Here is a 27,260-nt window from a genome sequence, read left to right on the forward strand (position 1 = left end):
TCCCCTCAGCTTCAGGGAAGGACTGTGATTTCAGTACTTTGCGCCTGCCCTCATACAAGGCAAGAGCATGACCCGAAACGAAACCCCTCTCCCCAGGGCACATCCTGAGCAGTAACAGCTTGGCTCAAGTGTTTCTTATGAACAGCCGTCCAGAGCACTTGATCTAAATCATGCCATTTCCTTCACAGTATGGCACAGTTAACAAGTCAGTGCATCAACACAATCTGCAGATGGCAGTTCAAAAGGTGCACGTTCCCCAGCAAGATAAAGGGCAATGAGTTCCATGGGTTAGCTCATTACTTGGATTCAGGCAGGGGCTCCGTAGGGGTGTGAGGGAGGAAAAGGGGGCAGGCAAACCTTGAGAATGCATGTCTACACAAATAAAGGCAGCGTTGCAAGAAGCATGTTATTGAAGTAAAGTGCAAACAGCTTGCGAAGCATGGCTTCCTTCAGAGGTGGCTTGTTTCACCTCTGAAAAACAAGAGGAAAAGGGGAGTGAAACCAGTGGCGACATGCAGCCTTCATTTATCCACAAGGCCGGGCAAATAGGACACCATTTCCCAAGCAAAGCCTCCAAATTCACAAGAGGCCAGCAGGTATCAGCCAGGGCTGGGGCTCGTGGTTGCTCTGCAACCTCAAGGACTCAGGGCTCTGAGAAACCTGGTCCAGTGAAAGTTGCCCTGCCCATGGCAGAGCGGTTGGAACTCAATCATCTTCAAGGTCTCTTCCAAGCCAAACCATTCAGGGATTCTATGATTCCATCCTGCTTGGGAAGGAACCTGTTTTCTGGAGCATTGCAGAAGGGCTTCTAGAGAGCAGTGTGCACTCCTGCACAAATTACATTAGAGCTAAACATCCAGTGAAGAATCTCTGAGACATATTAGTTCTTTAGACTTCAAAACAAGCTTAAATTGGAACCATATTGCTGGAATACTTCTTAGCTAACATTTATATTACTTCAGTTACCAAATCCAGACTAAGTCCCAGGACTCGGCAGGGGAGAACATAATATATTAGGAAGTAAGATGGGGGTGTGCACTTCTGGCCTCCTATTTTATATAAATGTACAAAAAAGTTTCCTCACACTAGCAAGGAAATGACTACAAGGCCCTAAAATGCCGATTTCCAGCGGCAAACGAGGGAAGTCCGCTGCCCCTCCTCCCCTCTCTCCCTGACCATTCTGTGTGTGCCATGCCTTGGGGATAGTTTGGATTACTTGGAGTAAGACTATTGCATAGGAGCTCAGGTATCAGAGCAGATAATTATACACATATAGCGAGATACAGCAAAGGTCTCAGTGAATTGTCAGAGGATGAGATACATCTCGGGAGACCAAACAAGCCTTCCCCTATACTGATCTTTGTAAATGAATCTCTTTGGGAACTATCAAGATGGTGCTTTACCACGATTTTCACTGCTGAGGAAAAAGGAACTCTTCCAGGCTGTTTGTTTTCCAGGTTGTATCAAAAGCTGGCGAGGGAAGATTTTTTTCCCTTTCTGTGCTTGTGTTGGTTTGAATGCCCTGAAAGGCGCTAACGGATGTGCTGAGCTCGGAGTTCCTGCAGCAGGGAAGTTCAGGGCAGGTTCGGCAGGAGAGGAACTGTAACCCCCTCTCCTTCCCCCTCCCCATAACTCCAAATCTACAAAGGCTGACTTTCCGGTGAACTCCCTGGTCTCCATCGCAATTCTTCTGGAGAAACAGTGCTAAAACAGGGAAGGGCAAACCCTGAGTGGCTGCTAGGCAGAGGTGTGTTGAACTAAGGTTGTTCCTTGTGTAATTTGATTGATTTACTAGAGTTATGCCAGAGAGAAATTTGGCCTTGGGCTTTTGGGCCATGTGTCATGTTTCTTTATGTAACTTATCAAACAGGTGCCTAGCAACAGCATCATCCACTGGTTTATCCAGAAATCTTCACTTTTCTTTCATTTTTCCTTCTTCAATACCCTTCCAAGCTGTGCTGAGTTAGAAACTGAGCCAAGACTTCAGGCCGTGCCTCACTGGGACATGTAGGGATGCAACATATTTCACCAGGCTCTGTATCCATTTCTTTATTGCCACAGTGCCTGGTAATTGCTAGTTTTCTCCATTCAGCGAGATAAACAAAGGAAGAAGAGCTGTGAGTCTCAGAGGTTTTTCTGGATTTGGTGAGTTCAACCTTAAGCCAAATGAGCTGAACTTCATTTCATTAGGAGTGTTACAGCTTCTTTGGAGACTGGCAGAAAACAAATTATCTTTGCTATTTCAACACGATGCTTCACAATGCTGTGCTGAGCATTGCGTGTCCCAGGGTTGTAAGAAATACTGTATTTTCCATCCCTTTTCCAGTCTCTCTTGGGAAGGCATGAAGAAGGAGGGATGAGCGATCCTTGTGCTCAGTCTTTTCTGTGGATAAGCACAAAGCCAGGTGCCCTCTGTGCTCTGTGCTGTTTCTGGTGTGGAGCACAGCTGGTGTTGATGGTGGAGGGCCTCATTCATGAGATCTGTGGCATCCAAACCCTGCCTAATCTCATCTCTGTGGCTCTACCCTTCACAAGCACTTCTTGTAGCCTTGTAAAATACACCTGTTTGTTTGTCAGGTGTGACTAATGAAAAGGATTATATGGCAGGGTTGTTTGTAACAGCAGGAAGCAGAACATGGTGAATTAAGTCCCTTCTATCCTCATCTTCCTGTGATTTCCCTCTAATGATGGATGTCAGAGAAGAATATGGGTTATTCTGGTAGTTCTTACTGATCAGTGTGCTCATATTTCTTAGAATTGCAGTGGAAATCTCTGGTGTTGTGTTGAAACAGAATCTCAGACCCTTACAGTGCCTTTGTCCTCCAGAAAACATTCTGCATCTTTATAATGAAATGTTTGGGTTATGATAGCACAGAGAAGCCCAGAAATAGGGGACTCTGGTGTGCAAGGAGCCATATACTGAGATATGAAATAAAGAGATTGATCTCATGCAGGCAGTCAGCAGCAGGGCACACAGACCTGGCTCTCCTGCCTCCCAGTCCATGCTTTCATCGTGAAATCACTCAGTTCTTTCAGCTGGATCTCCAGGCTCTGTTCTTAGCACTGTGGTTTCTCTGTCCCTCATGGAAACCCCAGGGCTGGGCTTCACAGACTCTCTGCAACTCTATCCCTTTGGACTGTAATTGATTTGGAGTCAGGTGGTGGTGTAACATAACCCGTATGGAATCTGCTGGTGAAGTTTATGGCCATTCAGCTAAAAAAAAAAAAAAAGAAAAAAAGAAAAAAAAAAAAGAGAGGAATATAGAGGGGGAGTAGGAAGTGAATTGAGTTTGAGTTCTGGGATGTGAAGCTGTGCTGTTTCCCAGCCCAAAGAGAAAAGCTTGTAGAGGTTTTGAGTGTGGAGAAATCTATGACCAGTTCGTGCACCACAATCCTGCTCTGTCTGTGTATATAGAGAAGAACCTACAGAGAAGTCCCTGTCCCCAGCTGTGGTCAACCCTTGGACCAGTGTGGAAAAGCAGAGAATTGCAGAGCGAATGCATAGAATACTTAAAGAAATAAAAAAAAAATAAATAAAAATTCAATAGTTGGCTCTACACTGCCTGGCTGTGTGACTGTAGTACATTTCTTGATGTCTGTGTTCTCTTACCTAAGTTTCCAGGGCTTTTGTGTAGTGAAGGATAGTCCAGTGTGACTCCGAGGTGTCTTAAGGCACTGCAGGCAGCCTCATGTTATCTGCAGGTTTGAACAACAGATTCCAGACTGACAGTCTTGAACTGAACTCGCACAATCTCCATTGACAGCACCGGATTTTCTGTTTTGGCTAATTCATCTGGGAGGAGATGAGAAGCCAAAAAAATTGTTCTTTCTGTAACAAAATAACTCTTTTCACAAGGTTCTGTAGAGGTTTCAAGACATTATTGCAGGTGCAAAAAGCTCTAGAAAAGATTTGTTACTCAGCTGGTGGGCTTCCCCTCTGAGCTACACGGAAAATACCAATAGTGATAAGCAGTATCTGACAACATTATGTGGTGAGTATGTGATAAAACAAGGCCGTAAGTTTGTCCAGGTATCCCTGCATTGCTGAAATCACAATAAATAGAGTGCAAAAGGCAGCTCTGAGAGCTCAGATCATGACTGCACATGAAGTACTGCGAGACAAATACTCATAGCTTTGCTGCAGCCGTAGTGATTTACTGATACACGGGAAGCAAAGGCTGTGTTGAGCACTAATATTTGTCAACAGGCCCATTTGTACAGCCACAAAAAAATCCAGGCAGGGCTTTGAACACACAGGCGAGGTATTATTCTTGCTGCTGTCATTGCTGTAATCTAGGATCTTGCTTTCCAGGAGGAAGGGAGGAAGCCAGTTCTCACCCCAGGCTGTAGCAGAGTTCCTTTCCCTGGGCTATTGGATCAGTCCTCATCTTGTACAAAATGCGCCCTTACAGGGTGGCCATGCAGTGACATCCTGCTGCTGCCACAAGTCACGTTGTCACTCTTGTACACAAGTGAGGTGCGAAGGATAGAAAAGAGAAGTGGAGGAGAGAGAGGGTTTGCCTTTAAGCACTTTAAGGCCTGAGTAAAGAGTGGTATCAAGGTTGCATCAGCCTATTCTCCTGTGGCACGTTTTTCTTCCTTTGCCCCTCAGAGGCTCCTCCTAACAAAAGGTTTCCTGAGGAAGCGGTAAGATAGTGACAGATAAGGGGGAATGACTTCAAACTGATGGAGGGCTGGGTTAGGTGGGATACTGGGAAGAAATTCTTCCCTGTCAGGGTGGTGAGGCCATGCTCAGAGAAGCTGTGGCTGCCCCATCCCTGAAGGCCAGGTAGGACAGGGCTTGGAGCAACCTGGGATAGTGGAAGGTGTTCCTGTCCATAGCAGGGGGGTTGGAAAGAGATGAGCTTTAATGTCCCTCCCAACCCAAACCATCCTGTGAATCTGTAATTCTATGATGTTTCAGTCCCCCTGCTCTAAGCCCATGCAACCTGTGCTGTGCCCTCCATATGCTTAGTGTCCTGCTGATCCATTTCCAGCGGCTCTCCTGGTCTCTCTTGTCAGCGCCACTATGTGGAGTCACTGTCACACATGCTGCACACACCAGAATCCTGGCAGACCCCTGTGTCCCCGTGGTGTGTGTCCCAAAGCACTCCCGGGCTGCAAGCTCTGTTCTGTACTCTTACCCTGTTCTACCTCAGTGGAACATGAGATGTAGCAAGACTGAACCCAGTTAATCTGTAATGAAACATAACCTCCTAAAGAAACGTACAAATCAGTAAATGAAAACTGTAATAGGGACTCCTGAATAACTTTATGACTTTCTTAACAGAGGTTATCATTTCCCATTACGTTTTGTTGGACACGTCCCACATCTGTAGCATGCTGCTCCTTTGCCATTATCCTCTACCAGATTCTTCCATAGGGGTGATATTTTTTTAAAGAGAAAGTACTGAAGCCCCATGTGAAAACAGGAAACTCCATGAATTTTTTATAGTGAAATTTTTCCACTAGGGAAACATCCGTATTTTACAGTTTGCAAAATGTGTGGGACCATAAACTGTAAAACCGCATGGAGAACCACAACTCCTTTGTACTTTAAAAATAGACATAAAAGTAATTTCTCCAGAAAGAAGGAGCATATTTTTAAAGGTGAATATTTGTAGGGCTTATAAAAGCTATTGGTCTGTTCTTGGAAATGGAATGATCGTGTTTAAAAAAGGAAAAGACACAGATTGTGGTGAGTTTACTGCGACTGAATCATCCCTGCAGTATGCGCTGAACCGGACCAGCCATAGCACAGCTGCACGAGGACGTGCAAGGCTCCCACCCAGCATGGGAGCCTCTGGTTCCCCACTTCCCCAGAGATGAGTGGCAGGAGTGACGGTGCAGAGATGAGCAGGGAAATGGTGAAGAAGGGCAGGAAGACACTCTAGGTATTTCATTTCTCTCACAGTGTGCCAGCCAGTGGAGTTGAGCTGGAATGAGGGAAAGGCAAGACGTTCCGGCCACAGGATTACCGTATTTCGCCCCGCTCTGCAACATGTGGTGAGCAGGGAAGGGGTGATACTTGATTCTCCCAGTTCCTTGGGGGTGGTGCAGGAGTGATCACACTGAAGGCTTTGAGCCAAAGCTCAATCTCACCCTGTGGCTGTGTCATTTGTAGTAAATGAGACTGACCCTTCTCTTTGCCTCTTTGGGGCAGCTGGGGTGTAGCCAGGCCTGGGCAGGACCTGACAGGGTTGGTCTTCAGAGCTGCCCAGATGGGACATCATGCGCATGGAGCAGGATGGTGGATTTTAGCAGATGCTCTGTGCCATGGGACAGCGCAGGCATGTCATCATGGGATATCAAGAGAAATTTCAGACACCCTGTGTGGCAGTGGGCAAAGGGAGAGATGGAGATTCTCCAGCATGTAGTGCTGGCTCTGGTTCTGATGGTGAGAAGAAACACCAAGGGCAGGATACGTTCCTTGGCAGACTCATACATCTGGTCTGAATATTGAATTGGACTACGGTTGTAGTTCTAGGCAAAACAGTTTTGGAGCTGGAAGACTCCTGGCCCTGACGCCTGCTTGGTGCGTGCCAGACCTTGGGAGAGCCATCTCTTCCACTACTGCTTTGATGGAGAAGTTGGGATGCTTGAAGGATAAGGCCTTTCCCAGCAGCAACAGCAGCTGTCTTGCTGTCCTCTCCTTCTTCCCAGCAGCAGGAGAAGCAAACCTTGCTCTTCACAGCTCTTAACCTTTCCCTCCCTCCCTCACTTTCAGCTCTCCCACTGTGTAAAGGTAAGAAGGGCCAATTCCTGGCATCACCTCCTCTGTGGGTGACAACATTCACTTTCGTCTGTGTGGCAGAGGGCACTTTATCTGACCCATAATTTGATAAAGATGTCCTGTTTATCAAAGTTAATCCTGCCATTTCAGATGGATAGGAATGTACGTTTCCATGGGCTGCTCAGTCCTAGTGCTATTGAATAGTGTAATATTCTGCTCTGCTGTTTGTTTACAGCTGCCTTTCATCTTCAATTATCCACTATATTTTAGCAGTGGATAACTGACTGATTCCTGTATTCAGGCCAAATCCCACTTGTTTGGTTCATGTGAGTAATCTAAGGAAGTCTGACACTTTGTTCCCTGATCTGTCTGGGAATGCTTGCACGACCAGGGGTCCGCAGGCATGGGACCCGTGAGCAGGAGTGCAGTCCTGAGGCTGAGACCCATCTTCCCTTCATTCCCTAGGCACTTGGCAAATGCACCAGTCCCTGAGTGTGGCTTTAGCTCTGAAAACTCCTCCTGTTCCTGGACAGCTGGATAGCATAAATTTTTACAAGCCATGGGTACAGTGTGGGATATACCAGCTGCCTTTCCATTTCCAGGGAGGGGTGAGACAAGGCCTTGGGCCATTCCAGTTGGACAGCACTCCTGAAAAGGGCAACTAGATGGGTTGGAAACATGCAAAGTTACAAACTTTCCCAGTTCTGTGCAGCTGTCATCGTTAGCACAAACAGGCTGGTGCTGCCAGAGCTGCTGGTCTTACCCGCTGCTGAGGCTCCTTTTACACAAAATCACTGCCCTGCTCTGCTGGCAAATGGAATTTTCTTTGGATGCATTCCTTTAGCTGAGCTGCAGAGTACTGATAGTGCTTTATCTCAGGATGGGGCTGCAACCACCCCATTTTTTTTTGCCTTACCTGCTTAAACAGATCTGTGATGTGAACAATACAGAGGTCTGAACATGGACCAGGGTGAGCTATGTGTATTTAGAACAATTAATTCCTTTCTGTCACGTGCCACCACCACTTCCACAGTGGGATCGCCACCTGAGAGAGGAGGGCTGGTCAATCATTACAGCATTTCCTGTGGACCTGGGAGACATGGGTTCAGTTTTCTGCTGTGACAGATTGTCTCTGTGAGCCTCAGTAACTTCGATTTTCTCTGATTAAGTGTCACGTGTGAAATAGTGGGTATAGTCTGACCCTTAATCACTATTGCACATAAAAGAAAGTGAATTAATGTTGAGAGTCAGCCATTAAAATGTTGGGAGCCCAAGGGAAGGAAGTCTCTACCCTAAGGAGATGAACTAATTGGGAAGGACTAAAGTAAATGGATGAGGTAGTTGAGGTTTGGGGTGAAAGGGGTAAAGGTATGGACAAGGTGAGGCAGGGAGATGTGGTTGCTGGAAACATTTGGCAGATGTGGAAGGAACATGTGGGTGTTGGAACTGGAGTCACAAGGAGGGAGATGAATGGGAGAGCAGGAGGTTTGAAAAACCCTAGAAGAAACCCTTATTTTTGAGAAGGAACTACATCACTCAAGAGCATTGTTTTGAGCACCTGGGGTGGGAAATGAAGGACAGGAGGATGTTGGGGGATCAGTGCCTGCCCTCTCTGTGCACACTGAGGTAGCTGCAGGAAGCTTCCCTGCCCTGTTTACGAGGCTCACTTGGATTTGATAACTGAAACCACACTGTCAGTGTCCCAAGCTGAAATGTTTATCCCCGGGGTCTATATTTGTCTTGTTTACTTGTTGGCTTACTTGCATTTTTCTTGAACAAAACCCTCATTGTCTGGTTTTACAAAACCTAAATAATTTGGAGTGTAAACTGGCAGTGTTGGGGTCGAGCAGTGAGTTTAAGGTTTTGGATGTTTGCAGAGCTTTCAAAGTTTCCATGCAGAGAGCAAAAGCAATCATGGCAATTGTGATCTCTTGTGCCTGAACTGAGCAGTTTGGCTGAGCTCTGACCATTTCTATGTGCTGTAAAGACAAGATATCCTCTGAAATGCTGCTCCATGGGTCACCTGTGTGAGCCTTATAGCTTCCAGCTTTCCCAGTCTTTTCCAACATCAGGAGGGTCAAATGTAACACCAGTTTTTCAAAAGACTTTAGCCAGGATTCAGAGAACTACAGAAGTGTGACAAGGGTGTTTGTACGGACACATTGGTAAAATGTAAAGGACACATGCATACATATGACTCACTTAGGAAAAGTCAACATGGCAGGGAAGTCCTACCTTAAAAATGTCTTGGAGTTCTTTGAAAGGATCAATGAACAAGTGAATAGATTGATCTGATAGATATAATCGACTTGAGAATTCCAAAAGACTGTACAGAAAATTCTCCACAAAATGCTTTTAATGAAACTCAGCATCCATGGGATAGGAGAGAAGCTCCTTGCATGGATAAGTAACCAAATAATTCACTTCTCGCAGTGAGGGAAGTTCACCAGTGGAGCCCTGAGCTGGAGCCTGTGCTGTTCAATGCACTCATAAGTGGTCAGGAGAGTAGAGCAAACAGTGAGAACATCTGGTGATGAGGCAGGATTTAGTCAGGGGAATAAAGTTGTTGATGGATAGTGAAAGAATGTGAAAGAGCTTGAAAGGAATGAGCGATTGATAAACAAAATAGAGGGTGAAATTCAGCAGACCTACCTGTAAATGGATGCACACTGGGTGACAGGATCTGGGCTTCACTATAACGTGAGGAGCTTTAAGCTGACCACTGCCACTTTAAACTGGCCACTACCACTCGGGATAAAAGATGCAGTGACCAATAGAGTTTTTTATATTTCTGTGGAAATGTCAGTTCAATGCTTAATAACAGTCAAAAAGCCCCAAATCATATATTAGGAATTAGAAGGAAGGGATTGGAGATTAAAAGAGAAGAAGATCATTACACTGTTCTGTAAATCAATTTATTGCCTACTCTTTCAGCATGGTGTGGAGTTCTGGACCCTCATCTTAAAATTCCAGAATCATGGAATATCCTGAGTTGGAAGGGACTCACAAGGATCATCGAGTCCAACTGCTGGCCCTGCACAGACACCCCAACAATCCCACCCTGGGCATCCCTGGCAGTGCTGTCCAAGCACTCCTGGAGCTCTGGCAGCTTTGGGAATGTCACCATTCCCTGGGGAGCCTGGGCAGTGCCCAGCACCCTCTGGGGGAAAAACCTTTCCCTGAGATCCAACCTAAACCTCCCCTGGCACAGTTCCAGCCAATCCGACAGGAACCTCCAAAGAACAATAGGGCTGATAAATGTCTGGGATGGTGGTTGGGATTTGTTAGCCTGGAAAAGCTGTCAAGATTGACTGATGCGGAGAGTATCCATAGGGGTCTGCTGTTCATACATCAGTACAAGAACTGGAGGGCAGTGGGAGCTAATTCAGTTAATGGGAGTCCTGTTCAAACCAGACAGAGGAGATGGGTGGTTCATCCCTGGAGCTCCTCGTCAGCGGATGTGCTGATGGATGCAAAAATAGTTTCAAGGGAGTCTGTACAATCTGTAAGAGAGATCTGTGAAGAGTTTCTAAACAGAAGAACCATGCAATCCAGCAGGCTGAGCACAGCTGGAGCTGAACAGTATTCAGACAAGTTTCAGAAATGATTGTCCTGTTCTTGCTCTTTCCTAGTCTCCTTAGGATCATTACTGGGAAAAATATATTGATGCTTGCTCTGTCCCAGTGTGGCAGTTCTGCTCTCACTTAAATGTGCTGTACAGGCAAACATCCACTGGACTTTCAGTTTCACACACAGTTTTTTATTGGAGGAGAGCAAGGTCTAATCTCTGGGGTGAGGAGGCAGCTTAAATTCAATTAGACCTTAAGATATTGTGCTGGTTTGAATTTGAATTCTAATTAGAATTTAAGTTTTCCAGCTTTCTAGGGCAGAAGATCACCTAATAGTGATCACCTCCTAAAGAAATTCAAAGCATGTGGTCCCTGAGAAACTACTCAATATGGTCAACAATCTCAAAACAAAAAATTCTAAATGCACCTGTATTTACAGTTAGAGGTAACAGAAAGTTCTACCTTTGTTTCAGGACTAAACTTTTAGCTGAGTGTTTTCTGGCCTCTTTTAACAAGGGAGGCTGGAAACTTCTCCCCGTGGAGAATGGAAATGCTACCCACATTCCCTCCAATTCCTCCTAATTCAGGAAGCTGGCACAAGAACGAGCTAAGATTTGGAGAGTCTTTGTTAGTCAAAACAGTATTGGTTTTCTGACCTGAAAAAAAGTGATGATCCATTAAATGCTGGTTCTTTTCACATAGGATGTGATGTCACTTTGTGTCCCCATTTGCACTGTCGGGGTTCCACAATTTATCCAGGAAGTTGCTCATTTTGCTGGGGCAAAGTGAGCCTGCTCTTGAAGGGCATAAAACCTCCTCCTTAGCTGGAAAGTTAAGAACAGTGTATCTTGAAGATAAATAAATGAAATTTTCTGCCCAGGCCTGTTGTTGTGTGGTGATTCCATCCAAAAGGCAGACTCAAATTGTTTGAGAATACCTGCTGAAATGGTAACGAGCCTTTGGAGAATTGAGGAATGCTCAATGTTTTCACATCCCTGTTAAAAAGGTCAAGAAAAGGCTTCAAGAGGACTTAATTACCTGCAAAAGAATGTTTTTTTCCCAAGCTTTTCTCGAATTTTGACTATGCTCAGGAGGCTTTTTTTTTTTTTTACTTATCACCCTTCCATTGTTCTTTTTTAATTGTCTAGTAATTCCAATTTCTTTTAAGCAATAGCAAGGAAAAGCAGAGGGAAAACTACTAATAGTAGATCTCTTTAATCTTCTTTTCCCAAGGAAGACATTGTATTAAGACTTATCCTGAATTCCTGTCCAATGAAGTAACACAGTTTCACCTTAAGGATTCAAGTAGTAACTGCATCGCTTATTTTTGGTGGAATTCTGAAACATCGGGGACAGGAGCAAGTTTAATAAACAATAGATATAGATATAGATATAGATATAGATATAGATATAGATATAGATATAGATATAGATATAGATATAGATATAGATATAGATATAGATATAGATATAGATGTAGATATAGATATAAACTAGACAGCATCACTTTCATTAACTGGCTTATGCAGTTTAGATCCTGTTTCTGTGGCTGATTGGAAAATAGGAGATCAAACTTTTTCAGTACTGAGATTATTGATTTTGGCTTCCATATACCTCTAGGGTTGATGTTACCTGTCAGTCTTCCAAGGAGAATTGCTTCTTGTTTCACCAGGAGGGCTTAGCCCATCTGGGGAGAAAAACTCTGGGAGAAAATTCTAATTGTCAATTTTAATGCATTCATATGTGTCATGTCATTGTCGAAGCATCCAAGCTGCAACAGACTCGAGAAGAACATTTCACATCCATTGTAACACTTGTGATGTGCAGAGGAATATATCTGGGATTGATAAACGCTGGGAAAAGAAGAAAACAGTTCCTGGCTTGGGCAGAAACCTCTTAGAAATGTACTAGACACTCTTAGAAATGTACTAGACACAATCTCTCCTTAGCTTGCTCCCAAATCTCACCACTGTAGGTTCTACTATAACTTAGATCCAGAAGAGAGAGAATTTACAATCAGGAGACATTTTTTTAATTCCTGCTATATTTTCACCACCAACAACAACCAAAAAAAATTTACCATCCCCTCCTGGGTTTTGAATATCTCAGCAACTTTCCATGGCTTTTCAACACTCCTCCCTAATACCTCATTACGGAGCTGGTGGCAAGATACTGTCTTTCATCTGCTCGCTCATTCACTTTACAGAAAGTACCTCGAGTTATCCGTAAGGATATCTCACTAGGATTCAAGTATGGATTTTTCTCTTTGACCTTTTCACAGCCCTGAGGCATTCAGCAAGTATTTTGTGGCCATGGTAGCTCGTCTGAAGACACAAGCCATACAAATCCAGCCATAAAGATGTTTCCACACACCCTGCTATCCTAAAGACCTTAGTTGCCTGTATGGATACATGAGAAGCAAAAGTAGAATCCATGTGGACAACACATCTTGAACTATAATTACCATATGGTAAATAGTCATTCTTTATTGTATTGTCAACAGGCAAGGAACATGCTCTGATGTGGAGGCTTGGGGTACTGCTGACAGAGTTAATGGATGAATCCTGGGGGAATACTCTTTTTCCCACTTGACACTCAAGTCACTTTTCTTAATTGTAAAAACATCTGTAAGAAGAACCAAATGAGTTGTAGGCCTTGACAGCTGATCTTCCCATGACTCATCCCACAAAGACAAACTTGTCTTATGCTTGTCCTTTATCTTCATCTGAAGCATTTGCCAAGAGGAGTGTCTGCATTTTGATTAAATTATAATATTCAGTTTCAGATTTTCCATCTGAAGCCTCTGCTCCGGACAGAAGGACAAGAAGGGAAGGTTCCTATTGTGGCAATAATAAGGCTTTAAGAGTTATTTTGGGTACAGCCAGAGTATTTAGGAATGCACTTTGGGCTTTTCTACCTTTGTGTATAAGTTAAAATGGAAAAAACCTGTTATGGAGTTTCAGGTTGGTATGAGTTATGTTGGTATGAATTGACACAATTTTTACTAGGATATTAATAGTGACAACGGGGCCACACAAAGATGTTAACACAAGTTGTCTACACCTCAGCTACTTGTCGAACTCCCAAAATGCTTCCTGAAGAGGATTAAGGTGTATCAGTCTTCCAGACATAGTGGCCTAAACCAACTCGGGCTATATGTTCCCTAAATTATCTATTTCATTTGTTTTCCTGAAAAGCTCAGGGATAGATATCTCCAATGTATTTATCTAAAGTGACTTTTATAACCTTTCTCCATTATGGAATTTGGCAGATTTTGTTCCTCACAGCCTTTTCACTTTCATTGCTGGCAGGTATCTCTGAGTCTTTTCCAGCAAGTGTAAATTAAGCAAAAGCTTCCCAATTTCAATTAGATTATCTAGTCAAAATAAGATTGATAGTAAATTATCTCAGAGTACAAATACCTTCACAGATATAAAATACTTGAAGTGTTTTTTAAATTTATTGGAGAAATGCCATTGGAGAAATTGGAGAAACCTGCTAGCTAGAAGCTACATATATTTGAATTGAAAATGAGACCTTTTCTCATGAAAGGGGTATTTAATAATTAAAGAACCCAAGGACTGTAGCAAAAGGCTCAACAGATTCTCCATCTTTTGATATCGTTGTATCAAGACCGGCCACCCTCATGAAAGGTTCACGTCAGCTACGAGCGACACTCGGTCAAATACAAATTATTGGGTTCAGCACAGGGGTAACCCAGTGAAAGTTAATGACCTGTGATATATAGGAAGTCACACTGGATGATCTAATGGTTTCTTCTGGCCTCACACTCTATGAATCCATGAATATGTATCCTCTGAGGTTGCCTGCTGGTTGTATTCCTAACCAGGGGAACGGGCAGAGGCTGCTGTGAAAGAAAGATTTATATTTATTTACTGGCGTCCCTTGTTCTTTAGTTACATATTCAGATGCGCAGATTCACACCCAGAGTTTTAAGGAAAAATTCCTCAGTGAGAGGATCTGGAGCATTTGGGAAAGCATGGTTGCTGGTAGCCTCCCCGGTGAGAATTTGGTGCTGTGAGAAGTGATTCACACAGTTCCCAAAAGGCGCTGCCTTCCAGCATGTTACCACATCTTGGCAGCGTTTGAAGGGCACCCTGCATGCATGAAAGGCAGGAGTGGTGACTCAGAGAGCCACAGTGAGGGGTAAGAAATCCCTTCTGGTGGAATATGAAAGCACAAAAATACATATCCTTGTGTTCAGGGCTATTCGAGGGTGGTACAGCCTCCGTAATTGGGCTCATGTGTCTGTCTAGAAATGGCTGTTTTGGCCGCCTCTTTAGCAAAGAAAGACTTTTCCCCACATTTATTTTCTGGAAAGACAGTGGGAATTCGGAGAGCTCTTAGAATCCATGAGCCATCCTTGTGCCATTCTGTGGCTGTCCATGTGTACTTACAACAGCAGTTTCCTGTGGCCGGTTTTGTTTTGTTTTCCAATTGGGTGGGAATATTATCTTTAAACAGACAAGAAAACGAAAACAACTGACTTAAAATCTCTTTCAAAATAATAATCAAGGAAGCACGGATGTTCTCAGGAGGGAAGGAACAGTGACTGATGAGGAGGTGAGCAATCTGAGGGAAAGAAGTGGCAAGATTCTGGGAATGCTGGGGGGGGAGAAGATCTCGGGAATGCTGTGGGGGAAGTCGTGTCTGTTTACAGGCTCTGTTTATCCACACCTGTGGGTTAGAAATGCTGTCATCTGTGGAGTGGCCCCATATTACAAGAAGGTCAAGCACCAAGCAGACCTAATTAAAAGCTCATTACAAGAGACAATCTCCATTAGCATGCCAAGTTTCATGCAAATCCATTAGCACCAGGGCTCTCTTCGGAAGCTTTAAATTCCAGTCCTGTGCCCCAGGGACTGGAAACTGTGGCCGGTTAATTTGCCATTCTCAGTCTGTGAACATTAGGCACAGTCCTCTTACTTTCTGGATTATTTCACATTCCAGCAAATTAGTTTTATCCGTTCTGAGAACATTTTAACAAAGAAAGTTCTTTTGGCATCACATGGATAAAATAACAAGGGATAAAAGAATGAGCAGTTCCCCCAATCAGGAACAAATAACTTTAAATCTCTCCTGAAAATGCAGCCTTTCCTGTTATTCCCACCCCCCCCTTTCCTTTCATTTATCTTTCGGCAGTCGGATTTTTTAATTACGTCTCTGCAGCCAGATTCCCCTCCCTCTCTCTTTATGATGGTGTTCTCAAGAGCCATGTTTTTTTCTTTATGCCATTGTAACAGAACTTGACTAAAGATCTTCAAACTTGTTAAGTATAAAAGTTGGTAAATGATACTATTGTTTGAGTTAAGGTGGGGGGAGAAGGGGGAAGGCAGTTTATCTGTGGTGGCTGTGGGGAGGGGGAAGGTTAAAAAAAAAAAAAGGGAAAGAAAAAAGGCTCAAATGAACTGAAATGGATCAAAGTAAACAGAGACATCTAAAAGCTTTTGTAAGTTAAAAGTGGCTATCTGTTGCAAGTCCTGCCTCATTAACTACTGATAGAAGCACTGTCTTGGCCTTCCCAGATATCTAACGCTGACCGCCTCTAACGAGATGAACTCTGGGTTATTCCCTCTCGCCGTTCCCTGCACCACTGCTTAACCTCAACCTCTCCACAAATGTTTATCCTCTCCCTAGGATGGGAGATCCCGTCCCTAAACCTCAGTCCTCGCTCTAAGGAAGAAAGAAGTTCAGAGAGCTGGAAGGAAGTGGGAGAAAGAGGGAAACATCCCCAAAGCCAGTGTCTCGCCTGGGTTTCGACACACCTTTTTGGGAGGGTGAATAGTGAGAGACGAGGTTCAGTCTCCATGTTCTGGGTTCCAGTGTCCCCCATCCCGTGCCCATTCCGGGGGGAAAGGAAGCTGAAAGGCAGAGCCTTGCCCAGGGAAGCAGGGAGAGTGAGGAGGGCTGGGAGGGGGGAACACGATGGCTCTTTGACTAGGACCAGATAGGTCTCTGTGTAGAGTAATATTACAGCTCGCTCTCTCATAAACAAGCTGCATGCCGGCTTCTAAAGAGCCCATCTGGCATAGCTTTGAGAATGGCAATAATTACAAGCTGATGATGGACATGGAAGAAAAGCCCTGCTGAGCTAACTCATAAGGAAGTACAGGCCAGGACTATAGGGAAATTACAGGCTAAAACCCTTTCTAGTTTAGGCCTTTTGGTGTTCTTAATCACAGACTTTAAATGTTGTAATAAACACTGTAGCATTTTATTGACCAACTCCCATGACAGGCAAATCTTTTTTATTTTATTTTATTTTTTACTATTTGTTAGTTCAGAAAGCAGTTCGAGAACAATCGTTTCTTAAAGACTGGGTCTGTAGATTTACTTCATGAAAAGTGATCCAAACAGCAAGAGTCCCTTTTGTTACTTTGCAATTAAAAAAAGAACGAGGGGGAAAAAAAGGGAAAGAAATATTTTAGAGGTCCACTTACCCCTATGCAGGACTGGGTCACTGATAATGCCCGCTTTGTTTTGAGATTATCATTGGGGAATAAAAGCTCTAGAACGAGTTATTAAGTTTTTAGGTGAAACTCCTGCTGATTTCACTGGCGGTAGGATTTCCCAGGAAATAAAGCAGTTTTAGGTATGAGAGGTATGGCCTGATCTTGTGCCCAGTGAAGCTCATGACATCCTCGCTGACTCCAGCGGTCTAAACCACTGTTGGTGGAAGCTCAGAGGCCTCATCTGTGTCTGGGTTTAAGTCCACTCTTGCTGTTGTGACCCAGAACTTGCTTCTCAATAGAAGGGGAAATTCCAGATTACTGGGGCTCTGTTCCTTACAGCTACCAAACACCATTTGCACAGGGAAAAACATGAAACACATTTTCACAGTGGAACATGGGAAACATGAAACACAGCAACGTTGATGCCTAGTTTAGGGCACCTGCCAGGGCTGTGATTGCCAGAGGAAGGTCTCTGGCATCAGATATCCCAGGTCTGGAGTGAAAAAACACTAAATTTTGAGAACGTTGCCACCTCTGTGTCTCTAAAAGTCTGTGTTTTGGGTGTATGAATTTATTTATCATATGGTTTTATAGGCACGTGCATGCAGCAGTGCCATCTCTATGGGCTAGGGATGGATGTGGACTCACTCTGTGGATTTAGGAGTGGAGTGCAAGGGAGTTGTGTCAGTTAACACCACCTGAAGTTCTGCTTCAGAGAGCCTACCTGTTTTCTCAGACTAATTTCACTCTCCTTTTCCTTCTGTGGAGTCTAGAAGATCAAGAGTTAAACAGCTCTGTGAGTTTTATTTGACTCGAGTGCAGTAAATCTCCCAGGGTGACTGATAGACTGATAACTCTCAAAATCCATTCAGTACTTTGTGTGTCAAGGCAGCAGTGAATATGGAGTGCTGTCAGTTGTTTTAAATAACACTGTTTTGACAGTATGTTGTTTATTACAATTCAACACGTGTGATTTGTTATCTTGGAGGAAATCTGCCTTTATTTTACACTGGGTTTTATTTTAGTTTAGGAACATCAGCCACATATTAGAAATGCTGCATAATGTGGTGGGCTGGGTTTACTGATCCAGTTAAATCTTGGAAAAGTATCTGTGTTTTTACAGGACACATTCTCCTATGAGATTCTAAATAGCAGAACATTCTGTTCCTTTAGATAAATGCTTGCCTGCAGGTATAGCTTTGTGTTTGTAAATTGTTTCATGTTGCTCCTATTTCTGCTGTGGTTCTTTCACAGACCTTTCAAAGTTTCTGGTTTACTTGTGGCTGTTTGTATCCCAGCATTTCATAACACAGATGCTTATTTAGTTTTCCCGATTACCATTTGACTATTTGTTCAGGCATGAGATTTTTTTCCCCCCTTTTTGTTGCAAAGTTGAAGGAATGTGAGGTCAGGGAATGGAAATTTACCTATCCGAATGCAGCTCTCTTTTCTTTCATAAACTTCCTCTGGCTTCTTAATCTGAAACTTGCTTGTCAATGTGAAATGATTTCTTTATATTTAACTGTCTCTTTCCAATACAGACTGGAATTGTTCCTAACAAAAGAAGCATGAATCGGTGGAAACTATATATTAAATGCAGGACTATTTGTCTAGTTTTCATTAGGTTGCTGAGTGAGAAGCCCAAACTCCTCTCTTTTCCCAAGGTACTCGGATATCCACCAAGTGCCTTCATCCCATAGCCTTGTTTCCTCTCCCAGTAAACCAGCTTTCCAAAAGAATGCTACACTCTCTGCTCTTTATACTGTCAGCAGTGACAGCAACCAGCCACGCTGACATTTCTTATTGTTTACAAAGGATGAGCGCCAACAAGGCATCTCTGATCATTTGATAAACTCTCCTAACCCTCTCCCCCCCGCCCAGCCCTCTGCTCCACTGACCAAACTAACCTTTTCACGGTACACTGCCTGTAATTACCAGAGAAAGATGCTAACCAGAAAGGATCAGAACTCCAGCTAAACACAAACAAACCAGCAAAACAGCTCTGAAGATAAACTGCTCACAACTTACGTGGCTCGGCAAACAGGGCAAGCCAGGAGAAACGGAGTAGCTGCAGGCGGGGGGGTGGGGAAGGAAGAAATCTAACCCTAAATTCCTTATGTGCATGTATTTTTCATATGAATTTTAAAATTGCTTGAAAAAACATGCTAGAAAAGCATTAAAATAACCTTATTGTTTATTATCATAATCCTGTATATTTAATATCCTTTTCCCCCTTCAATTTTCCCCCACTCCTGCAGAAACTCCCGCCAGCACAGTGGTCAAACTGAGTTCATAGTTCCTCATAATGAGCCCAGGAGTAATGCCTATACCAAAAAGAGTTTCTTTCCAGTAATGACATGAATTTGGCTCTTACCCACCCCCTCCTCAATTCCTAGTGTGACAAGCACATTCTTTCCATGCCGTTTTCCTGGAGGTGAGAAGCACCAGCACATGAAGTCTCTCTTCGCTCATCCTTCTCCAGGAACGACTTGGTGAGGAAGGTAGTATTGATGGCCTTTGTTTGCCAAGAATGCTGAGGTGGTGGGTGATTATTTAAAATAGTTTAAATTCCATTTTTCAAAAAATTGCATCTGCTGTTACAGATTCTACCTGAATTAGCTGGATGATGGGCTTGCTCCGTAAACAGAACTTTTCCATTGAGTTTTTCAGTGTGAAAGAGTCAGACCCGGCTTTCAGGAGGGTGTGATTTTCTTCCCATAGGCTAAGCTGCATTGGTTCACTCTTTTCCATGGTAGGAGGATTGTTACATGAAAAACAACAAGAACAAGTTTAGATCTCCAGCAGAAATCCAAATCTTTAAACCAAAGTTTTATTGTAGGCAAAATGGCAGCAGAAGATCTTCTGGCTCTACAAAATTCCTTCCTATTCTTGTAGAAGCCTTGTCTGCTGGGAGCCCAGTCATGCCATGTTATCCCAGCATGGAATTAGTCCTTTCAGCAATAGAATAATTTCACTTACTTGTGTTACTTTTGCAGATGCCATTGATTAAAACCTCCTAAGGAACAACCACAAGAGTAGCACAGCCACTCCTATGGCCTTTGGACAGGCTTTGTCAACAGCTCCATACTGAACACCTCAGGGACCTCTCTTCACCTTTCTTCCTTTCAGTGAATTGCTGTTGTGTTGTGATGGATCAAATGGTTTTCACTTTAGCCCTAAACTCCTAATCCTTGGCTGGAAGCTTTGGCTGCAAGTTCAGCACAATCAATAACCTGTTGCTAAATTGAAAGTGGCTGAGATCTGTCCTTGTCTGACTTTGCAGAGCTTCCATCCTCATGCAGGCTCTCCTGCATGCTGTTCATGTCAACATAATTGGTCAAGGTAGTACGTGGTGGATTTCCTTTCATTTCTTTCAGTGTCAATTTTTATGGTTCTCTCTTGAGTTTTTATCTGTTCCAAGGAGATTTTACAACATTGTGAAACTAGTAAGATGTGAAAAGCTGTACCTGTGGAAGCACATTTGAACGCCTTGATTTAAGGAGCATGAAAACCTCCTTTAGTAGTATGTTTCATTTACTCTTATTGACTTTCCTGCCTTCTCTATCAGTCTGGCTTTTTAAAAATCTGCACTAAAGTGGTGATTCATGCACTTAGGACACAAAAAATGAAAAATATCTGTAGGTCTGAAATATCCTTATTTTTCTCAGAAGAACTGGGCATATCCCTGTGCATGTGATGTGCAGGAATGCCTTCTTTTTCCTCCCAGCGCTTCTTGTCACAGTGGGTATATTCCAGGGAATTGGTTTGCTCCTGTTGTCTGGCCAGAACAAAGCCAAGTGTTGCCTAGCAAATGCACTTTAATGTATTGACAAATAGGAATAGAATTTAAAATTAGCTTAATTATACTGAAAAAACCCCCACAAATATAAGGAATATTTAAAATTTTAAGGCAAAACCATTTATGAGAGAGAAAATACAGACACTGTTCAAAATTGCACCACTATTTATGTTTTTAAACATCCATAGGTAGGAAATGCCTTATGCCCGTATTTATTTTGCACAAAATTCTCACTGGCCAGCGAATGTGGATGTTCAATTTTTAAAGGAATTTTTTAAAAAACAATTTAATGTATTTGGTGAGGGGAGACTGCAAGTAAGTCTTATCAGAAAAAAAGACTTAAATGCTGAAAACCTGCTTCATCCCCATAAATGTAGAGAGAATTCATAGATCATAGGGCTAGAAGGGACAATCAGGGGCTGTGCTGTTTCTAAGATGTTGGCCAATATTGGGTATTTCTGAAATTAGAGACAGGAAAATCTATAGTTTGAGCCAGGGTAGGCAGTCCAGGACTCTAATCCACTGTTGGCATTGGACAGAGATGGAACACAGAACACGTGCTCATCTGTGAGTTAGACAGTCACTGCAAGCCACTTGGGTTTCTTTTTCCTGCTGCTGCTGTAATTAGAGTTCCTGTATTTCCCACCACTGTCCTTTTATCTTGCCTCTCTTTCATGTTCCCAAGGCTCACTATCACCTTCATGCTAATGAGACACTCCCTGACCAGTTAAATGCTTGTTGTTACCTTCCTACAGGTAAGTGAGCACTTTGGGTTTGAAGGTCTTGCCTGTTTTGGATCAATGTGATGTTTAATTTCTGTGCTTTGTGTTAGTGACTTGCTGTGAGTGTTCCCAAAGCTCAGGGTTGCAGCTGAAGGGGGAAAAAGGCACTAAAATAAAAACATTTTAAAAACCCCACTTCCCCCATCTCTCATGTGCTTGTGTTGTATCAATCCCAAGAAGTCCCGTGAATTAAGATGAGGATTTTCACCTCATCCAGCAATCCCTTGCCCTTTTATCTCCACTCCAATGAAGTCATGTCTTGCTGTTTAACTTTCGTGTTACAATGAAGATTTTTACTTCCTCGTGTGATTCACTGCAGGGGAAGTGGATTCAGAAAAATTTCAAGGGCCAAAAGACACAAGTCAGAGGAGAAAGTAGGTGGAAAAGGAGGTCTTGGTTTCCAAGTTACTTATTTCCAAGTCAGATTAAAAAGAGCTGTAATAGCGAGTCTTGCTTCCATCAGCATTCAGTGGTTGGAAATAAGAAGGTATTTGAACCAAAATCTCCCTAAGTGAGGAGAAGATGCCAGTTGACTTCGAGGAGGAGGTGTGTGAGACAAATAAAGGTCAAGCACTTAAAAGCCAATGGGCTAATTGTTGTCGGAGCCCACAGATTTCTGTCTGGATTTTGGATCCAGTGTTCAAAAATGTGATCTCTAAATTCATGTAATTAATGCACAGAACTATTTTACAGTGAGAACTAAGAACGTAACAATCATATTTAGGGTCATCTGTCAGGGAACTGCACATAGATTCTCTATCTGAAATGAAACGTCTTTGCTAGACAAAGCCAGTCGTCCCTGGGATCTGGATGAAGCAGCTTTTCTGCTTTGTAGATTTTTGCTCTATTGCATTTGCAGGTGCCTCATCTTTAGTCACAGACAGCAAATAATCAGAACTTATCTGAATAAATTTTCCTGAGTCTTTTGCCCAAATGTTTTCACTGTCAGTTCCCAGCCAAACTGCCTTTCCAGTTCTTTTCCCTGCATTTCTGCATAGTTCATTGCCCTCATTCCACCACTGGAGCCTGATGGTTTTGTTTGATGTCTCTCTCTTGTCTGTACACATCTGTTTGGGCCAGTGGCTTTCTCTGTGGTGCAGAGTCTCAGGATGCAGGAAAAGGATGTTGCCACAGTTTGCCTCTATAGAATTCCATGGGATATCACTGGGAAAAGCACAGTTATTAAACTTAAGTCACTAAGTTCAGATTTACTAGGACATGGCCTGCACTTCCATGTGAAAACTTCAATGGATTGGAAATCCAAAAAGCATTGCTGCAAGTTGTGTCGTGGAGCAGGAGGAGCATGTCCATGCTGCACAGCTCCTGCCTCACGGATGTGTCCTAGAAGAGCTCCTCTGGGACACACACACACTCTTCCTAAATAGTACTCACTCCTGAACTGGCTGATCTACATTTTTTCATTTAGAAATTACCAAGATGGGAGGTTTGCTGCTGTACTAATGGAGCATTTATCCCGGCGGATGTTGTGGGGCACTGGATTTTGGTTGTTATAGCCTTGGTGGGCCAGGTGAAACAGAAACACGCAGCTAAGCATTTCCATCAGGCAATATCAGCATTAAAACCATGAAAACCAAAACTCCTTTTCAAGCAATCAGCATTTCTTTCTGGGGAAACACTCCAGGAAAGCCTAGCAAGAAATGGGGGAAAAAAAAGTCTTTGAAACAGTGCTCTGGGGAATTTTGCTCCCAACTTGCTGATCTTGTTGGTATAGATAAGTAAGAAATGAGGTTAACTGTATTTATATGTATTTGTACCCATTGTGGAACAGGATTTTCCTCAGTTAAGAGCTACATTTTAGGGATGACAATAAGTTCCGCCGTGGAACTTGATGGAAATGGTCCATCTCCAACGACTCCATCCATTGCTGGCCTGATGTTTTCTATACACCACTGAGGTGACTGAGTGCTGGAACAGGCCCTGAGATGTTATGGAGTCTTCTCCATGGGAGACATTCCAAACCCACCTGGACACAATCTTGAATGACACGCACGAGGGGACACTGCTTGAGCAGAGAGGTTGGGCTCGGTGATCTCCGGTGGTCCTTCCCAACTTTATCCATTCTGGATTCTGTGACTCATCCTGCTAGGCCCAGTTCTCTCCCACAGTGCCCTCAGGCCTGTGAATATTCCATTTCCCCAGCTCTGTCCTTAGGAAACAGCAGGAGTAGCTTCTTCTCTAAGGCATCAAAATGAACCAGCTACGCCTGTACTTGTGATGTTTGGAGCTGCTGTGATTTTAAAGGCTGCTTAATGCTGAGTTTACTGGAGTTGTATAAATCTTTGCTTTAAATCCACTGTAAATACGTTACAGAATCTGCCAAACACGCATTAAAATATTTTGCTCCAGATATGCCTATGTCTAACCTTTTGGTTCCTAAGAGCTTTAATCAGTAATCTTCAAGTAGGAAGTTATTCATCTTTATTGCCAGGCACTTCTCAGTGGCGGTTGTGGCAACAATCATTTCATTGCTTCTGTGTTTAGTTGTTCTTTGACATGATAGAAGTCAGCTGCAGTTCAATGAGCTCACTATTTGTGCAACTTAATTGCTTGCTTCCTTTAATATGTACTCAGTTTTTCCTTTTATGAGCAGGGTTGTTGGAAAAAATTAAGCTTAAGGATATGGCTATCCACTGTTAATTAACCTCCTTCCCAAACACATTAGTAAAATAGGTCAAATGGCTGTTGAGTGTTAAGTGTACCATTACTAAGGTATTTCTCAGATGGAAAATGAGCCCTGTATTGGATAAGATGGGTTTCCAAAGGAGCTTCAAGGACTTAGGTGTCCATATCGCACCAAAATTCAATTAGATCCGAGTGCCTAATTCCCTTAAGCTGGATTTTGCGAAAGCTCTCAGGGGCGTATGTTAAGGAGTTTGGATCTGGTGCATGTTGTGCACGTATAAAAATAGCCTCAAACTGCTTCCTTTTGCTCTTCAGTTGTGTTTAGGGGAATCTTTGGATGTGTGATCCATGCAGGCATGTGGGAATGTGCACAAAAGCGGGCAAAAAAAGGGAATCGGTATCTTCCTTGGGATTTATATGTTGCATTATTGAGGATACTGCATGTGTTTGTTCTTTCAAGAATGACAAATATTATTATTCAGATTTGAAATTCCTAGAATAGCTCTGTTATGTGAGGATGTATAAATAGTTTTGATGAGTATAAAATATGCTCAGTGAGGGAACTGATCTATCAAAACAGCTTTATACAGTGATAGTGTAATTTCTTTCCATGTCAGAGATATATTCAGATGGAAAAATCACTTTAATTGCAGTGGTGATAGCTTGATTGGAATTCTGCCCATTTGTCACCAAAATTGTACATGAATTTTAAAATCTTATTTAAAAATGTGAGTTCAGTTGGGAAATTCTTAATTTTTTTAATATACGTATTTTACAAAAGAGTAGATAAGGTTTAAGAAAAAAAATGGAATTTGGAAGGTTTCCCATTGGGAGATAAAGGCTGTGTTTTGTTATGATAACATCGCTCAGTTGCAGTTCCCAGGCTAAGTCGGGAGACTTCTAGAAGGGACTTCCCACATGTGTAAACTCTCCTCATCCAAATATTATCATGTGCTACAGCAGTGGCCAGCTAAGATATTAGAAATATTAGATATTAGGGAAAGGTTCTTCCCCCAGAGGGTGCTGGGCACTGCCCAGGCTCCCCAGGGAATGGGCACAGCCCCAAGGCTGCCAGAGCTCCAGGAGTGTTTGGACAGCGCTGCCAGGGATGCCCAGGGTGGGATTGTTGGGTTGTCTGTGCAGGGCCAGGAGCTGGACTCAGTGTGCCCCTTCCAACTCAGGGAATTCTGTGATTCTGTGAAGACCAGAGTCCAGCGTGCCAGGGATGGTCCATGTGTGTAGGAGGCAGCCCTTGCCTTGGAGAACTTCTAGGCTGAAGAAGCAAACAGATAGGAAGGAAGGATTCCTGTCTGGTTTAGAGGACAGGGATAAAATTCCCAAGGTCACATGGTGGTTCTATGGCCTCCTTGCAACATCACCAGAGAGAATGTTATTCCTTTGGGGATACCCTTTGCGCTTGAGTCGCAAACTGGAGTTTTGCAGACTCCAGAACACAGAGAAGTGCTTCGTCTTTGAACAGGCCTTTTCCAGGCAGGGATTCCCAGCACCATGTCCCAGTGGGCTGCAGTCCCCCAGGCCTCTTCCAGGTGCTGTAGCTGCATATCCCCCACACAGAGCGTGAACTCTGTCCTTTCCAGCACAAGTCCTGCTTTTGCTCTATTGTTTTTCCCTGTTTTCCTAATATAGCTTTATAAAGGGTTTGATAGATGAAAGAAGGGGAAAAATAAGTATTAGAGGAGGCTCGACTCTTCCTTGGAATTGTCTTCATATCTCACCAAAGCCAGGATGAGTGGAAAACTTCTGGCTTCCAGGATGCAAGCTGGAGCTGTGCAATAAACTGTCCCTTTTTTATACCACACCAGGATGCTGTAAAAAGGACATAAGCTGGGCACAAATGACATTTCTGCCAAAACCAAGGCCCCTTTAGCCACTGCCAGCAGCGTAATGGGGCCTGTAATCAATGAACATTAAGTGCTGCTTTAGAGAGGCGCACTGGAATTGCTGAAATGCTGCCAGTGTGATACAAGCATCAGGAAATCCCATTTGTTCCATGTGGCCAAAACCCACGGAGAAGCTCCATGAAGCACTTCATTTTTTAGTATGGCTGTAAATAATATAGAGAATAAGTACTGGAGTCCAGAGAACAACTTTACAGATGTGCTCCCAAAAACAGGTTTTCACCCTCCTGTGGCTGATGGTGCTGCACTTCAGGTATGGATCTGAGGTTCTCCTGGATAGAAATGCACCTGTCAGTGGGAAGAAGGTGCAAAGCAGCTGTGGAGCATCTGCCAGCCAGGTGAGAGCCCTGAGCAATGAAAATGAATGTGGAGTTGCTGCTGTTTGCAAAGTGGCCGCTCCTTTCAGGACACAGGGAACTGATACTGCAGCATTCATCGTTTGCACACAGAAACCTGGAGCAAGAGAAACAGCTGATTTCTAGATCCTGGGACACCGGGCCAAAAAATATTAGGAAGATAGAGAGTGATTTTAACATGGACATGTAGTGATAGAACAAGAGGGAATGGCTTTAAATGAAAAGAGAGAAGATTTAGATGAGGTTTTAGGAAAAAAATTCTTCCCTGTGAGGGTGGTGAGCCCCTGGCACAGGTTGCCCAGAGAAGCTGTGGCCACCCCATCCCTGGAAGTGTCCGAGACCAGGTTGGACGGGTCTTGGAGCAGCTTGGGATAGTGGAAAGTCTCCCTGCCCGTGGAGATGTTGGAACTGGATGAGCTTTAAGGTCCCTCCCAACCCAAACCCCTCTGGAATTCTATGAAAATAGTGCAAGGAATCAGCAGTTGCTCCTTTACTTACACACCTTCCTGTGGAGCAAAACAGTGTGAGGATTCCCAAGCTGGTCCTCGAGGAGCTGGAGGGAAGAGTGGCACTTGGTGACGGTGCAGGGAGAAGTTACTGATGTCACACTGCTTGTGCTGGGCACACCTTAAGGACCCGAGCGCTCCCAGCTGTTCCATCTGGCGAGCTGGAAGAGCGCAGCTGGTGTTCCTTGGGGATCACCTTCCAGTGGGATTTGGCACGTGGCCATGCGAGCTGTACCCCGAGAGGGGTCGGGTGGGTTGTCCAGCCCGTCTGCAGCAGGACCTGGCTGGTGGCTGGGATTCGTGTCGCACGCCAGAAGGTGGCACTGCCGATACTGCGTTGGAGAGGTCCCATCGGCTCTGGCCAGAGCAGGGAATTTGGGGGAAATGCTGCAGAAACGAGGCACGGGATCCGTGGATGGGTAGCAGGGTCTGAGAGAGCCTAAAGCAATCCGCGTGAATGGACGAGGCAGTTTGGATGCG

This window comes from Chamaea fasciata, unplaced genomic scaffold, assembly GCF_029207755.1.
Source record: "Chamaea fasciata isolate MVZ Bird 193981 ecotype frontalis unplaced genomic scaffold, bChaFas1.0.hap1 SCAF_7, whole genome shotgun sequence".
Classification (NCBI taxonomy): domain Eukaryota; kingdom Metazoa; phylum Chordata; class Aves; order Passeriformes; family Sylviidae; genus Chamaea; species Chamaea fasciata.